The 17,314-nt window shown below is 37.0% G+C and overlaps 1 protein-coding gene across 1 annotated transcript in view; it reads right to left on the minus strand.

Annotated features, from left to right (window-relative positions):
* The window catches only part of LOC135803406 (uncharacterized), a 101,607-nt gene that overhangs the window by 66,255 nt on the left and 18,038 nt on the right, over positions 1–17,314 (minus strand). The gene's annotated exons all lie outside the window — the stretch shown is intronic.

Raw genomic sequence — 17,314 nt, forward strand, 5'->3', positions numbered from 1 at the left:
AACAATTTAGTAACAAAAAACAAATTTTCCACGTTTTTAGACCGTTTTGCTTAACTAATGCATATTTTACCACCCTGTATTCTTTCTAAATGCAAGTCGGCAAGATTAAAGTTTCCTTTGATGATATAATCCTTGCAAAACGCAAGTCCTTAAGTCGACTAGCAGGTAATCCTCCTGGGTTCTGGCGGGGAATCCTTTGAAACACTCGCCTTGGAAATCAAGAAGGAAACACACACCATACGCACCTCTTGACTCCTCACAGGGATGAAACCACCCCAAGTCAACCCCTTGTAATATTACCATACGAATTATCCACCACTAGTAAGGATTTAAGATTAAGGATAATTTTATAATATTTCCCAGAAAAATAAATTAAATTCTAGTCTAGTGCAAATCCTTGAATGTCTTGGCGAGTGTTAAACTTGTCGAATGCATGTTCGACCGCGCCAGCTGCAGCAAGGACGACGCAGAAGGATATGGATATTTATTACGTGACAACTCGTCCTTGCGCGTCGCATACCCGAGACCAGAACGAGGCCGAGGACGACGCGCACGAACGAAGAGAACATCGACGTACATGTCAAGTCGTTTTAATACTTTATTTTCGAACATAAAAAGCCGCCATTCACTCGGAATGAACAAACAATCTTGAGACGTTCGCTGCTTGTACCGCAAGTCAAACTTATTAATCCTTTTCTAATGGCGCACAATTAGTTCACGTCTTGCGCAAATATAAATTACACAGATATTTGTATTTATTTTAGTCTCGGCGCGCCGCCCACGCTTTACATTTCCTTTCATATCGTGCACTGAAGTCGTCCTGGTTTTGTTTTGTCGCAACATCCTGCGCGCTGTGCAAACCTTTGTTATAATTAGTCTCGGTTCATTTTCCGCATGACGTGTGTAAGTGTGTGTGCGAGAATGTCTTTCGCTGCGCAAATATTTAGTTAAGAAAACGTTTAACGCACGAGGCGGGCAATTTCCTTCGCTTTCCACGCGCGGGACGAGTTGGAAACGAGAAAAGAAAAACACACGCTACGATGTGCAGTAATGGCACAATGTGCAAGAGGATCAAATTGAGTTTCATATTTCATAGTTGGAGTAAATTATAAAACAATAAAAATAGATATAGAATTATAACCAGTTTAAAATTTAAATGCTATTTTTCTTATATTTTTACAAAAAAATATGAAGTTTAAATAGCAATAACTGCGCGTATTTCCAACGAATATTTTTTAAATTTTAACAATTGATAGAACATTTTATTAGGTTTAAATTGCCATTTAAATTTTTAAAATATTTTTATTATTATAGAAGATACGTAGTGTTTTATAAAAAGTTGCACAATATTTTCGAAAAAATCTTTTCTTCTTTTTTATTGATTGTAACTCATCCATTTTAAAAAATAATGTAATAAAATATTGCACTATTATAGAGAATTAAATTATCTACAATATCCTCTAAAGAAAATTTAAATACCTAATTTATAAGCTGAGATATGAAGCGTCAAACTTACAACCTGACAAAGTATAAATATTCAAAAATTTCAAAAGTTTAAAAAATCTTTTATAACTCCTTCAATTTTTGAACTATTGCAACGAAAATTTAAACAAATAATAACAATAAAATTCCCTATCATATCGTAAAAACAAATTGTAAATATTTCAACTACCATTAAAGTTATCGAAACTTAAACTTGAATTTTCTCCCAAAAATTTTACTTTTTCCCTAATTGCAAGTTTAGTAACAGTTTACGGTGGGAATTATAACTCAAAGCAGCACTTACACTTATTTCATCCCCCGGAGGGAAGCAGCAAGTCGTCACCCCCGTGCGGCATCCAAAATCTCAACCACCCCTCGCTTTGGCGATTATTCTCCACTATTCGCCACTATTAGCGCATACAACTATTACCCAAACCATAAATTCTAATCTCCATCGCAGTGCGTTGTGTAAAGGTGGTGATTACACAACTCACCCCCGCCGCCATCACTCACTCCAGACGCAATAAGTGAAATTGTACAAAATCGAAATTTGTCTCAGAATTAAACGCGTCCGAGTCGGGAAAAATCCACGACGAAAATAAATAGGGTAGTTTTGGGGTTGAGACGTTCTCAAGGGGTAGTTTCGATGCATGCGATAAACATATTCATGCGGCGGTTCGCGCATCGGGTCAATATTTACCGCCGGCACACATCATTTAACGATTACGCATCGCTTTGTTGCAAACGCTACCCCCTAACCTAAGGGATGAAGGTTAGCGCATCATCCCCAATATCCTCACATCGTCATGAACACACATTGAAATTGTTTACTTTTGTCTGCTACATTTCCACTAGAAAAAATTAAAAAATAAGCAGAAGAATATTTCGCGCAATTTTTATTTACTTTTCAAGTGAGTTGTTTTGTTTGCGTTGATTATGCGCAACTTTGTTTGTGATAGGTTGTGTTGTGTTTTTTCAACTAACCCGTGTCAGTTGCACGCATTTCGGTGCGGTGCGAGTGCATTTAGGGGCGGTTTATCGTGTGTGCGCTCAAATCGCGTCCAGCGTTTAGTGTGCACTTAGTGCACGCTCACGTGTTTAATTTAAAGTTGAAAATTTCGCAGACTGCATTTCCTGACCGCAAGGGAAAGGGGTAGTGGCCGTGGTCAGCAGCGAAGGGGTGCAAACGCAAGTGCAGCAACACAGGGTATGTATTGCGGTTGGGCCGTCCTTTCAAAGCCCTTCAATCAAACAAGTTTAATTCGAATTCTCGAAATTTTCACATTTACCATGAAAAAATGTGATTAAGGGATGAAATTTTAATTTTTACGCCATGTTGAAGTCGGTAATTTACGAGTATTGTTATTGGCGTATCCGCGCACATCAATTGCCGATCATAAATCATGCCGTTTGCGCGTATTTACAAAACTACCCTTCGCTTTGTCCACCGCTTGGGGCGCGCACCCCCTTAAGGTTCACACGGCACGCGTTCGCAACTTTCCATATTCATATCTCTCGACTCATCTCAACATCGCGCCATTATTCGTATTATTCGCATTATATTTTCGTGTATCATCCCTTCGGACCATAACTGGGGGTGAGTGATCGTTGATGATGATTATTGTTATGACGGTGGTGTCGTTAAAAGTGGGCAACGCGCCGAAACTGTTACAATACAGGGTAGAAGTGTCACTACTGTCACTAGGGGTTGAAATGTGGAGAAAAAACTTTACAAAACCAACAGCAAAGCAAAGAAAAGTGAAAAGAGATGATGTGTTACAATAAGGGTGCGGAAAAAATGCTCAACAAAAGTGTCAATGCTTTTGTGAGCTTTTTGTGAGCTTTCTGTTGCTGTTGTACAAAATTTTTTCTGGGACATTTTTGGGTGGTTTATTGGTGTCTTTGTTTAGGGGATGATTATGACCCAGTATCACGGTATCACGAAAAAAGCTCATTTTAATAAAAACAGAAATTATAGAATACGCTTTTGTGTCAAGTGAAGAATCACGGTCTAAAAATGACAATAACTTGTTTTGTTCCACTAATTAATTTATAATTCAAAAACGCAATGAGGTAGAACAATGTTTCAAAAACAAATCGATTGTCAATTAAATTCTGTACATATTTGTAAATTTTTACAACAATTGCAAAATAATTTGTTTAATTAATCGATGGATAAACACAAATTTTATAAAATTTGTTTTAAACAAATTTATACTATAAATAATGATATAAATAATCATTTTTCAAGATAGTTGTTTAAGTATTTGGATAAAGAATTTATTTTTGAATCAATTGTTGAAAGAATCATTATCCTAGCTCAACTCATTTCAGAGTTATTAACAATTAAGTTCAACAAAACAATTTCTTGGCAAGTTTAGACCGTGATTCTTCGCTTATGCACAAAAACTATTCCTCTCCGCACGGAATACAGATTATAATAATTAATATTTGAATATTATGAACAGCCACATTTTGAGAATTGAATGCAAATGAATTTTCTTTGTTTTGATTGGCCAGACAACGCGGCTTTATAAACACGCACCCCTGGCGGTGGTGTAAATAGGGGTAGAATTCGCATTTACGTGGAAATTCAAAAGCTTCGTTGAGCGTTGAGCGCTCCGCCGACTTCCGGCTTTGCTGATTTGTTGGTTTTCCGCTGAATTCAAAACAACTTTTGAAATAACACTTACATACAAATATAATAATACTATTCCGTTCGAAAGCTGCGCTTAAATTAACACCGCCATAAATAATATTTAAAACATCGTGTATTAACATAAACTGATATACAGTTAAATTTTCGCATAGCGCCATCTATAGGTTAAAATCGAAAGTAAAACAAGTGATTAATGAAATGTCATAATACAGTTTTGAAACAGAACTAAGAAGAATGAAGGAAAACAGTTTGATGACTTAAAAGATGTTTAAGCGGCTTAGAAAGTATTAGAGATGTCGAGCGCGTCTCGAGAACCGCTACCCCTACCACCAACCCCATTTTCACCACCCCTAAAAGTTTAACTTAGCATATTCTTCATTTCTAACCTAAAAACACCGAAAAAACGTGTTTGAAGCAAAAGATTATTACACAACAAAAGATAAGTTTGTTTCTGTTATCCTAGGGGTAGTTATTTCCGGGGATGTGAAGGATAAAGGATAAAAAAGATGTGTGGCGAAAACGTTTCGTACAAATAATTAATTAAACGTGACCCTTGCTCACTTCTCCTTCTGCCGCTAGTAGTACTACTCCGGGGGTGGTTTTTGGGGGTAGCAATCGAGATCGCTCCCTATTGTGTCAGTCAGTTGTAGTCGGCGGCGAGCCGGCCGAAACCGAATCAATCTTCGAGAGGCCGAAACAACCCCCGACGCACAACACAAGATGGACTCTGAATTGCTTCGGCTAGGGGTAGTTTTGCGAGGAATTGCAGTGGCATTGCTCCTGCATCCGGATGTAAACATCTAGATTCAGACACAAGTGGGTGAAAGGGGGTGGAAACGAAGGAAGGGAAACAGTAAGAAAAAATGTTCACCCAAATGAAGATGAAAACACGCTCCGAGGCGAATAAAAACAAATCGCTGATAAATTAATTTACTTTCTGCGAGTGCACACGCCCCGTGACGTAAAGAAAAACATCCCTTAACAGAATTCACTTAGAGTGTTTTGTTTCACGGGATTGTAGTGATAATCGCTGACATTTTTTAAATTAAAGTTATGGTTTTTGTGTTGCAACCCTTATATTGCTATTTTAAGGGTAGTTTTGGGTGTCGAAAGGACAAAACTGAGTTTCGAGTTTGACGCACAAAACGAAGCAGATGTCGCACGCCCGATTGACGTTTTCGGTCGGCCGCCGCCAAGAGAAGGGTGGTTTTCTGATGGGGTGGGGGTGGAAGTTGAGCCTAGCCAAACTGGCAGGCAAAGTATGTGTCTAATTGAAAATCCGTCTCAGCCATCCCGGCTGACATCCGCTGACGTTCTGCGTGTGGATATTGCAGATATTCGAAAACTACCCTTAACCAATAAAAACTACAAATTTGAATGAAAATATATCTTTAATTTAATGGTGTGGAATGTATTTTTTTATTTTGTAGAGTAGGGAATGTTTTTGTATGCCTTAAATTTAAAAATTATACTTTTGTTCGAAAGGTTTCGAACGCGCAGAGAGCGTGGTCGGGGTTGGGCCATTTCGGGTATCGATCCTCTCTCCACGGCGGTGGCGCGCGGCACAGTCGGCCGCCACCGCCACCACCGCCGCCGCCGCGCATCGTCTCGTCGTGGGTCGACGAGTGCGTGCAACGACCGCCGAAAACGCCACCGGCACCCCCCTACTCTTGATTGTTGCAAAAGATGCACTGAACTACATTTGCCTACAAAATTTCACTCAACTTCAACAATAAATAAAACTATAATATATTACAATAAACAATATAAGTTTGGTATCATTAGAAAGGTATGTTAATTGACAATAATTTTATGAAAAAATAACTGTAGAATTATGATTAGTTTAAAAGTTATATGCAAAATAGTAAAAAGTAATTTTAAATTTCCTAAAATGGACTTTTCACTTTAAGGGCCATTTACAGTCAAACCATATGAACTATCAAAATAACAAAACAACTCATTGATAGTATATTTAATTGCCTTTAATTTCCTGTTTCGACTAAAAAAATATCTCTTTTCCTGTTTGAGTTATCCTGAATTTTCTAAACGCTTGCAAAAACAACACATACTCAAAATAAATTATCCATCGAAAAACATCAATTAAAAGCAAATATCAACATCGACAGTCTTGGTAGCGCGTAATTAGAAACTTTCCGGTATGCGGTATTCCCGCGGGGGCTGATCGGGGTGTACGGGGGGTGGGAAAACGCGCGTACCCGCAGAGCGCAAACATGCTCGGCACGTATCGAACGAATAAACATCGGGACGAACTCATGAATAATAATAATACGCGGCGGCGGCGCGCGGCCGACCAGTCGATAATGGAAAATATTTTATTTATCATCGCGCCGCCGACGCAGGACAAACATCCCTCACACTTCATACTTCATACTTCATATTTCATACAAGGACGTTTCGCATTTTCATAAATTTCAAATCCAACACAAACAAAAATCATTCCCAAAAACATCTGAAAATTTAAAATAACATTCAAACACCCTGTATATATTCATTATTACGACGCCATTCAAAATTCGAAAATTTTATTCGCATGCTTTGAATAAATAAATTAATAAATAAATAAACTGACTATACATATACATACATGTGGTGAAATAAAATTTACCACCCCTATTTTGTGGTTCTGTGAGGGTGTGTAAATGTATTTGGTGTGTGTGTATGTGTGGGTTTGAATAAGGTTCGTTTGGCGCTTTTTCAGTTGATTGTATTGTGTAGTAATAATGATCCGCGTTTGTGGACTACAGGAAGAGGTGCGGGGGAAACAGGAAAGGGTAGTTTTGGGCCGAGGGTTTTTCATCCAATTAATAGGCAAACAATTCGATAATTTTATTTGCCTGGTGCGTTCGCTTGCGAATTGTTTATTCATTCGTGTATTTTTCAAACACGATTGTCGAAACATCAAAATTTCATTTTAATTTACTAGCGATTAGAGAACACCCTGTATAAATAAGTTGCTATAGATTAAAGATTATTTATTTATCTTCCAGATTATGTATGTTGAATATTTTAAAAATTTGTTAGTAGTCATTTTTTGGGGATAAAAAGAAGAATAATTTTTGTAATCAAAATGTAAATATTTTAGAAAGTTGCGAATATTTTCGAAACTAATTAAAATTTTTGAGATATTTTTGCATAATTTTAAAGGAAAATAAATTTTTCATAAAACTGTAAAATTTGGCAAGTGTTGCATTATCCGTTCGTGAGTTATTGGGCATTAAAGTGAAAAGTCTCTTTTGGAGGTAAAATTTTATGATATGCATTAGTTTAGAAAATCGCTGATAACTCGGACAATAATTGACCTATTTAGAAAACTAAAACTTTATATGAAAGCTGATTAGACAGCCTTTAAAATTTAGAACAAAATTTATACAGGGTGTTCCAAGTTAAATATCAAATAAATAATTAAAAATTAAACTTTAATTTTTTGTAATAAACGAATACAGAAAATAAATAACTTCTACTAAAAATAATGTAAAAACTTGTAAACTTTGATATGCCGCTTAATTTTGTAAAATATCTTAATTTTCTTTAGAGTTATCGCAGTTTTTCTAAGCCGTTGATGCAATTTTTGAAAGCGTGTCAAAGGAGACGCCGTAAAAGTTTGAATAATTGAATTTAACCCTCGAATTTCCACCTGCACGTCGACGCGCTCGGCTCGCGATATAATGATATACAATACAATTTGTCTAATATAGGTAGGGTTGTAGCATTGAAACTTTGGCGGGCTTCACAACTCCGGGTTGGCAAAGACGCTTTGTGCATTTAAATCAAGTTTCGCCCGCCCGCGCCGACACGCGCGCCTCCTACGTGCGGCCGACACCTTGTAACCCCCTCACCCACCACCATCCACCTATCCCACCCCCCAAAATTCGTGGCGCTACGTTTGAATGGCTTTTCGTTGGATTTTAATGCATTAAGGTGTCGATTATTTAAGGCGTTTCTCTGCGTTCGTAATTAGCTATATAGGGGAGCGCGCAACAAGCCTTTCCCAGCCGCCGCCACCACCACTGCCACCCCCGAAAGCGTATTTGTAGTTACACCCCGACCGCAGAATGTAGATGCGGGGCTGCGGTTTCGCGCGCGATGAATATTAGCTCCGAATATATGTAGGTGAGTCCCGCCGCCCTTAGTGAGGCGGTTGGCGTGCACAGCCCCCACCTTTGGCAGGCTGAAAGCCGAAACGCGCATAAGTCGCACCGCCGACGTCGTGGAAGACGTCTTCGAATATGGTATTCTCTCAGAGTCATCCTGCATAATTATTACAAAACCTCCACACGACCGCCGTCGCCACCACCCCTCGCTGACGTCTCACGGCGATGTACAACCCGCACGTTTCGTATTAAACAGGGGTGGAGCAGAAGCTTTACTTTACGCGGGGATTACTCATACATAATAAAATATTTATTCATATTTTAAGCATGTATTACGTGGGGAATTTTATAAGCTTTCATAATGTGGAAAGCTCACAGGAAATTCGTTATATTTTAAAAGTTATTAACAATTTTCTAAAAAATGTCAGAAAAATTATTTTTACAATTTTAAAAATTATTTAATAATTAATGCGAAACACCCTGTACAATATTTTGACACAGTTTTATAGATCATTTATTTGTCTTTCAGTGTATAAAAGAATTTTAGAAAAATTTTGATTTATGTAGGTTTTATAAAGAATTTTCTAAAATAAAACAAAAATTTTAAAATTATAGGACAAAATGTCTTCTAATTTTGACAGCAAATAACCAGAGAAGTATAAGGACTACGAATATGGTTTTGACGTCATTTTGTTCAAAATTTTGTTATCTTTAAAACGCACTACACATATTTCTATAATTCCTTATCACTACTAAGTTATCACCAATTTTCTAAAGAAAAACATAAATTTTTCCCTTAAAAAAGTAATTATTTCACGTTTAACATCAATTTTTAAGAAAATTTCTTGGAAAAAATGACCGTTTTTCTTCATTAACAAATAGATAAACTTAATAGCTATCAGAAAATGTATAACAACCCAATATTATCACAATGGAAGTGTGAGTAATATGAGATTTCCTAAACTATTTTTCAGCGCAAACATTGTGAATGATATAAATGTGAGTTTTGGTTGAAAGCTGGAAAGCTCTTTGGTTACCTACACGAACAAAGTTGTTTATTTCACGTTCGGTCGCACACAGCGCCCCGGAATATCTTTGGTTTGTGCGGGGCCGTGCAAATCCTCGCATATATCTATATTCGCAAGCGGGCGCGAAATAATAGCGCCGCTTCCACTTGAAAGCTCCCACTCGGCTGCGCGCTGTTTTGGGTCGGCTACCATCGAATATAATCGTTTTATAATCCGCCCGCTAATCCTCAATTACAAATACCTAATCCTGCATTTATGCCTCGTCTACCTGCGTCTACCTCCACCACCACTATGAAGATATTTGTAGGTTTCAGCATTACAACACAACCCTCTATTCATCTATGACTGTACACTCGATGTTGTGCGAATGTAAGAGGGCTGTTTATCTCGAAAACAAAATTTAGATAGCGTCGGGGTAGTTTTGCACGAAAGAGCAAATTGTTTGCACGTTGCGGATGCGAATTATTGTCGACGACCTTGCCGAGCCAAGGGCTTTGTCTCGGTCACACACTTATACACCCCAATTTGAACAACGCACACATGGAAATCGCTGAGTGTGCGTGTGGTGGAAATAAGGGTGGTGTATGCGTGTGGGGTGAACAGTGGCACGGAAGGGCGTCTTCGTTTTGGATTTAGGTTTTCGAGAGGACGTTCTATCGATTCCCAGTCGGCACATCTTAGCATGTCGCCGTCGACGACAGCGGGTTTTACTCCAATCATCCAGGGCCGCATCAAGAGACATTTATTTCGATTTTTTTTAGAAAGTTGAGAATTTCAAGCAAACTATACATGATAGGACAAAAATTCAAACGAAATTTAATAGAGTATTAAATTTGGAATAATCTGATGTATTTATATGGTACATGGTGTTAACAGAAATTTAATAAACTTTAGTTAAAGTTGAAAATATACTATATTTATGAAGATGCCCTCTGGGCGAAACATGTCAACTCAAAAATAAAATTGTAAATCCAAAATCACGTATAATGTTTAATAAATAAATATCTATATACAGTAGAGTCCGGTTATAATGACATCGAAGGGAATTGACAAACACGTCATAATAAGCGGACGTCATACAAAGCGTTTTGTGAAATGAAAAGCCTTTTTTGTGTAAATATGTACATATACATACATATTAAATCAAAATCAAAATTGCACGTAATCAGCACATTATAACACATTCAAGTGTATTTTTTACTGCAAGTAATCTGTAATTTTTGTCTGCTTTTGTTTTTTCATTTAATTAATTTTCTTGTGATTTTCGAAGCCTCTTCGGTTTCAAAACATTTGAATTGAACGATTGCTTAATACGGTTATGGTTCTTTAAAAAGCATTGAGATTGTCGAATGACCCACGCCAAATTCGGATTAATGGAAAATACGGATTAAGTCGTGGTCAAGGTGCTGGTCTTTCCGATAGTAAATATATAAATGTAATTTGACAATCATAAAAAAATGTAGCAATAAATATAAAAAGTTCGCCATGTGTCGAACGTCGTCGGGTATCAACGAACATTACCGGAGGTGTAAAGAATCATGTTGGTCATTATAACCGAACATAATCTATTAAATATGGGTCATAATAAGCGACATGTCACTGTAAGCGAAGTCATTATATCCGACTTTTTTATACAGAATTTTATATGAAAACCAAACTTGGTAGTGTAGTTACGTCATAATAACCGGTTGGTCAATATAAGCGGAGTCATAATAAACGGATTCTACTGTATATAAAATTTGCGTGTCACAGTGTTTGTTTCCATACTCCTCCGAAACGGCTTTACCGATTTTTACCAAATTTTATATGCGTATTCAGTAGGTCTGAGAATCGGCTAACATCTATTTTTCATACCCCTAAGTGATAAGGGTTGTTCACCCTTAACTTTTTTTTAAATTTTTGGACAAATTCTTTTGTTTTTATTTTTTTTATAATGTGGAATTAAAAAACACATACAACCCTAAATTTTTAGTTTTTTATCACCAACCCCTATTTCTTTATAGCCATTTTAGTAATTTAATCATTTTTGATCCCGCTCAAAGAAAATTTTTATATGCGTATTCAGTAGGTCTGAGAATCGGTAACTTCATATCTCTAAGTGATAAGGGTTGTTCACCCTTATTTTTTTTTAAATTTTGGTCGAAATTTTTTGTTTTTATTTTTTTAATGTGGCATTAAAATATACATACAACCCTAAATTTTTGGTTTCTTATCACCAACCCCTATTTTTTATAATAAGTAAGTTACTTTTTGTCTACACTAAAATTTATCTAGAAACTAGAAATAATTTATATGGCAAAACAACGTTTGCCCGGTTAACTAGTTTTTTATAAATATACAACATGGATTACGTATTCACCAAAGAAAGTAATAAATTGAAAATATAAATTATACATTTCAAAAATCATTAATTTTTTAAATTTTAATTATGACAAAACTAAATGAGATAGAGTATAAATTCAAAATGTAATTTATAGCTAATTAGTTGCTCTATAAGCCAATAATTTTATTTTATACAGAGTCTTCACGGAATATCACTTAATTGCGATTAAAGTTTGACCTAGTAAAAATTTATTTTCTATTGAATATCTGAATTTACTCCGAAAAGAATAAAAATTTAACAATTGTTTAAAGGGTGTCCGATAAATAAATAAATTATCAATAAATTGCAATACATAATTTATACAGGGTGTCACAATAACTTCTGTAATTTGGCTATAAATCTTTTTTTCTTTGTTGACATGTCTTCTACTCACTGAACAAACAAATATCCAAACAAAAAAAGCAACGAAGAAGAACGCAAGTCAGAATTCTTCAGATTTAAGCCGCCGCCTGTCCGCCTTAGATTTAATAAAAGCCTATTAGCGTTTGCGCTTTGATAAATCTTCGGCGCGGCGCATTCATTTCTTTTCCGCCATTGATTCGCGTCCCTTTTCAAAGCAATCTGCTTTCAAAAATGCACCCAGTGCGCGCACGCCGGCTGTTTTCGCTCTCTTTGTCTCTTTGTGCGCCCGCCGGGGGTAGCGCGGTGGCGTGGCGTCGGGCGAAAACAAAAATAAATTGAAACAAATAGGGATTAGGTATTTGTAATTGGAGATTAGAGCAGAGATTATAAGATGATTAAATCTCAACGCTCCTGCAGCGCACCCGCCATCCGGATGCGTTCATCCCTTTATGTGTTTTGTTTCTGTTTTGTTCCGGGGAAATGAGGGCGAACAAAGAACGAGTATTACGGAAAATTCCAGATACGAGTTTCGTTCAAAGATTAATCCAGTAAGACACAACACCCTGTACATGAATTAAGTATATTTTAAGAGAGAAAGTATTCAGGTATTAGAATCTGGTTGGTTTAGCCAAATATCTCGATTGGATTGAGAGTTATGTTAAACTTTCTAAAATGTTGAAATTTAAGTGCCAAAATTCAATGTTGGATTTTGTAAGGGTATAAAGTCTATGAAGGCAGTGTAACAAAACTTTAATTAACTCAGTGTTGTAGACTGATTCATTGGCTTTCTGAATGTGCTAAAATTTTCATTGTATCTCTACAGGGTAATCCGTAAAATACAGATTTATGAAAAATACATTAAAAATTAGTAATGAGACAAAATCTTGATTTATGTGAAAACTTAAAACACCCTGTACAAAATATTTATCACATATTGTTCAGAAAATAATCAGCTATCAGACGCAATTTGATTGGTGATCGCATCTGCCATAGATTCGTCAGAATCTTGAGTTTTCTAAAATATTTCAACTGTGATATGCATTTTAAGGAATACAACAATCAGCAAGAGTCCAAAATACTTGTTTGAACCTACCTGTAGTTAAGAAATGACTTTTAACGTTTATGTGAGGTAATAATTCTGCATATACAGGGTGTTCCAAAATTATTTTTATCAAAATGATTAAAAATGAAGAAAACATGAATGAAATCAAGCTTTTGAAAATGTAGGGCTTCACCCTTTAGGATTTGGGTACCGGACGTTGGTATCTTGTCATCCCAACCCCCAAAAACTTTCCGATTAGATAAGCTTCCGAACCACTAACCCCGTTTATCCAAAGTTCAGTCGAACCAAACCAAGAGTTGAAGTTTTCAAAGAAATCATGAGTAAAAAAAGGGCTCCGGTGGTAGTGGGAAGCTCGCCGGTGAGCTTTTCGGAGTTCAGACATCATTCATCTTCACGCAGGAGTGTTATCGCCCGGGAAAAACACGAAAAACATTTGTGAGCTTTGCACACACTACAGTCTACAATCATGAGTCTGGCAAAGAGGGATGAAGGAGAGAACGAAAACGGCAGCAGGGAAAGGTAAAGTGCGCCTCGGCTTTTAGTGACCTAATTATGAAATCAGCGCGCTTTTTAAAAGCGTCGGCGGCGGCGAAGTGAGACGAATGGGACGTTAAAAACCGCGCCGCGCCGCGAAACGTCAAGCCACACCGACGTACCCTCGTTACGCCAACGTCACGACACTACCCTCATACCACCAACGCCCACACTTTGCTGCTATCCGTCGAGAAAAAGAGAAAGAGAACAAGAGAGCGAAATGTTGTGCGAGAACATCCCCCATTTTAGGCGCGCCGCGGCTGAATGTTGAATGATGCTTGATATAAATAGGGGTCGGTTCATTACCCTTTTTAAATTTACAACGAGTGCGCGACACTCTTTAGTGCCCGGCGTGCCACGACCCTTCGGGGAGAAGCGAGTCGAAAAAAAACTTGTAAGCACTTCAATTTCGACGGCACTTTGCGAGCGTAAATCTAAACAACCGGCGCTAAATTATGTCATTTCGTTGATGGCTCAGAGCGGCACAACTCATTGGCTAGTCGAATTTATCAAGTTTGTGGAGATATTCGATGTGGGAACGTTTTTAGGGAATGGTTTTAGCCAAAAACGTGGAGTTTAAGTGACAAAGTTTGGAAAAAGACTCATTTTCATGTTGATTACAACAATTTTCGGAAAATATTTTGATGGAAATTTATACAGAATTTAATAGGCTTTCAGAATCTGAAGAGTTTTTAGAATAACTATACAGGGTAAGTCAGAATTTGTAGTTTTCTAAAGTAAATCAAAGGAGAGTTTTTATTAAGATGATTTTAAATGGTAATAAATCCAAGATGGCGGATAATAACATAATTTTAATTGAGACTATCACATAGCAAATTTATTAAACTATCAGAATTCGTTTAATTCATCGGAATATCTTAATTATTTCTCTTGAAATTTGAAAATTTCTAAAATAACAACTTTTCTGCTGGTTTTCCAAAAAAAATATTTTAGAAAACTTGAAATATCTAAATAATTAAAAAAGATATCACCATGCAGTAAAAACCAAGTTGTAGATAATTTATCTGCCTACATTATCTATTATATTATATATTCCTTAGTATACCGGGTGATACAATATTTCAAAAAATATTTAAACAACTAAAATTTAAGTTATGAGCTATTAAAGTTAACCATAAAAATATTCTAAATTGCAGATGTAAATCATTTTGATGCAAAAATTTACCAGCTTTCCAGAACAGTTTGAATCATAAAAATATCTGCGTCGAAACTCTTGCAATATCGATTATCCTGTCGACGCTTCAAGAACTAAGCGCACACGAAACTTTCCTACGAGTACAGTTGCAACGACGCCAAAAAGCTCATTGCCTCTCCAGAATTTATCAATTTCGTCCTTGCACGCGCGGTCCACGCGCAATATTGCGGGGCAAAAGTTTAAAACGGAAAACTAGCATCCGGGACGCATAAAACTTCGTCTCATATCGGTTTGTTTCATGCCGCATAACAATAGATCCCGGGGCCGAAGATAAAAGCGCACGCCTCCCCGAAAATATATGAAATGTCCTCCTCCGCGAGGCCCGCCGGACGTTTTTATGAGTGCCAGAAATATGGGGACATCATTTGCGGCAGCGTCGCGAGTAATATAATGGACGACCGGGCGGACGGACGTTAAGAGCCATGTGATTTGCGACTCCTTCGTCCTGCGCGAAAGACCAAAGGACCAAAAGGACAATGCGCTTTCCTTTCTTTTCGCCTTGGCGTTTTTTCGGCCTTTACTCGTCTTTCCTAATTCGTGCACATCTTCTTTCGTCCTTAAACGTCCATATTTTTCTATTTTTCGCCGGCAAACAACCTTACCAGTGCCGGGAAAAAGGGTTGGAAAAACTTGCAAGTGTTGCAGGAAAAAAAATCGCCTGTGAGAGTTATGGACGTTATTAAGACTCCATGTAGGAGCGCTTTTGCTGGCAAGCGTCGAAGATGATTATGTGTGTTTTTCCTACACACAGGATGTCTCTTTGTTGCTGTCCCTGAACTCTAAGTCGCGATCTCGGCGAGTTTTCAGACTTCGGAAAGTCGGAAAAGTCGCGTAGTAGGAATTTACAAAACAAACATTTCAAGGTTTGACTTTGGATGCGATTTACACCAGGTTGGAAAAATATTTTTGGAAGAAAATTTATCAGGAATTATAAAGAATTTATCTGGCTATCAGAATTACACAAAAAAATCTGAAAATTTCTACTGGGTGAATCAGAAAAACATAAAAACTAAAAAAATAATTTTTAATTTTATAAAAATTAACTTTAGAGTTCACTAACTTGTAAACAAAATGTAATATTAAATAGCTGTTTAGTCTATGTTATACAGAATTTAATTAGCTTTCAGAATATATCTTGTACATAAAAATCGGTTAACAGGTTTTCCTTTAATAGTAAAAAATACAACTTGTTTCAATTTTTCACTTTAAACCCACTTTACAAAACACCCTGTATAATTTCCACATAGTTCTTTTGACCAACACATTCCAAATTTTCTTGGCATCCTAAAATTCCTAATTTTGCAAAAATCGCCTCCATACTTTAGTATTGAGGTCAAAAAATGTTTGAAAAAAAAAGTTTCAATTCCAACTTTTGTTTCGCCACTCCGAAGTTCACCAAAGCGCGAACATTTGATTGCGAAAATCGTGCCGCTTTCCCCGACGCGGAAAATCGAGTCTGTCGTAATCTTATTCGACAGTGAAATTACTTTCCGAGTGTAGTTTACATACGAGTGTCGGCGCGCTACCCTTTACTTCGCCAACTACTCCCGCCGCCACCCGCCGCCCCCATTACACACATTCACACTCAAACAACCCCCGGGAAACTAAAAGTTCTTAACATTCTTAACGCAAACACCGCCTTGCGCACATTTTCATCTGTTAAGAGGTGGCGATACAGATTCCAGTGGTGACATGTTTGGTTTTTCCGGAAAATGAATTTTCCGGAATAGAGCAGACATTTTTATTTTATTTTATTTTATTTTTTACTATACTATCTCGGCATATCATCTGGTGAGTTGTTCTGAACGGGCTGTGTGCAGATCATGGAAAATCTGGAAAATATTTCGCAGCTTTCCCGACCGCCGTCGACGTGTGTAGGCCTCGCACGTAGAATAATAAAAATGTTTGCCGAAAATGATAGAAATGCGCGCTGGTAGAATATTCGCCCGTCGGCGAGTGCTGGAAATCTACACGCCTTATGTTATCGTTCTGCATTTTCCGATTTCCCGACGCTTTTCGATTCCCGGCTTTCTGTATTCGTATTCAGATTTCGGTGCGGAACTGAGACAGGAAGAACGCACTTTGCTTATTTATGCTCGGACATTATTCCCATTCTTTTTATAGTTTTGAGAGGCTGCGAAAGCGTTTTCCGGGATATTTTCGAGGAAATAAAAAGCGATTTAGGTAGCTGCGAGTATACGCTTTAAGAATTCGTAACGAGCGTTTAAATCGGTTGTTTATTATTGGCACAATTTATGAATTTCCACGAGGCGTCGGAATATAATGAAGTTCAACTTTGAATTCGATTTTCTTGAAAACTGGGAAGTATTTTCACCATTTTCAAATTGATATAGATGGAGAATTTATCTGACTACAAAATGCAGCAAAATTTATACAAATCATGCAATTAACACAAAAGTTATTTGAAATTTACTAATTAGCAAACAAAAATATTAATTTTATAAATTCAAGAAGATCGAGTTTCCCAGCAAATT

This window comes from Atheta coriaria, unplaced genomic scaffold (genome assembly GCF_025399875.1).
Source record: "Atheta coriaria isolate IRGN ID8LTWV9N9 unplaced genomic scaffold, Caltech_Dcor_3.1 hic_scaffold_2_pilon, whole genome shotgun sequence".
Classification (NCBI taxonomy): Eukaryota; Metazoa; Arthropoda; class Insecta; order Coleoptera; family Staphylinidae; genus Dalotia; species Dalotia coriaria.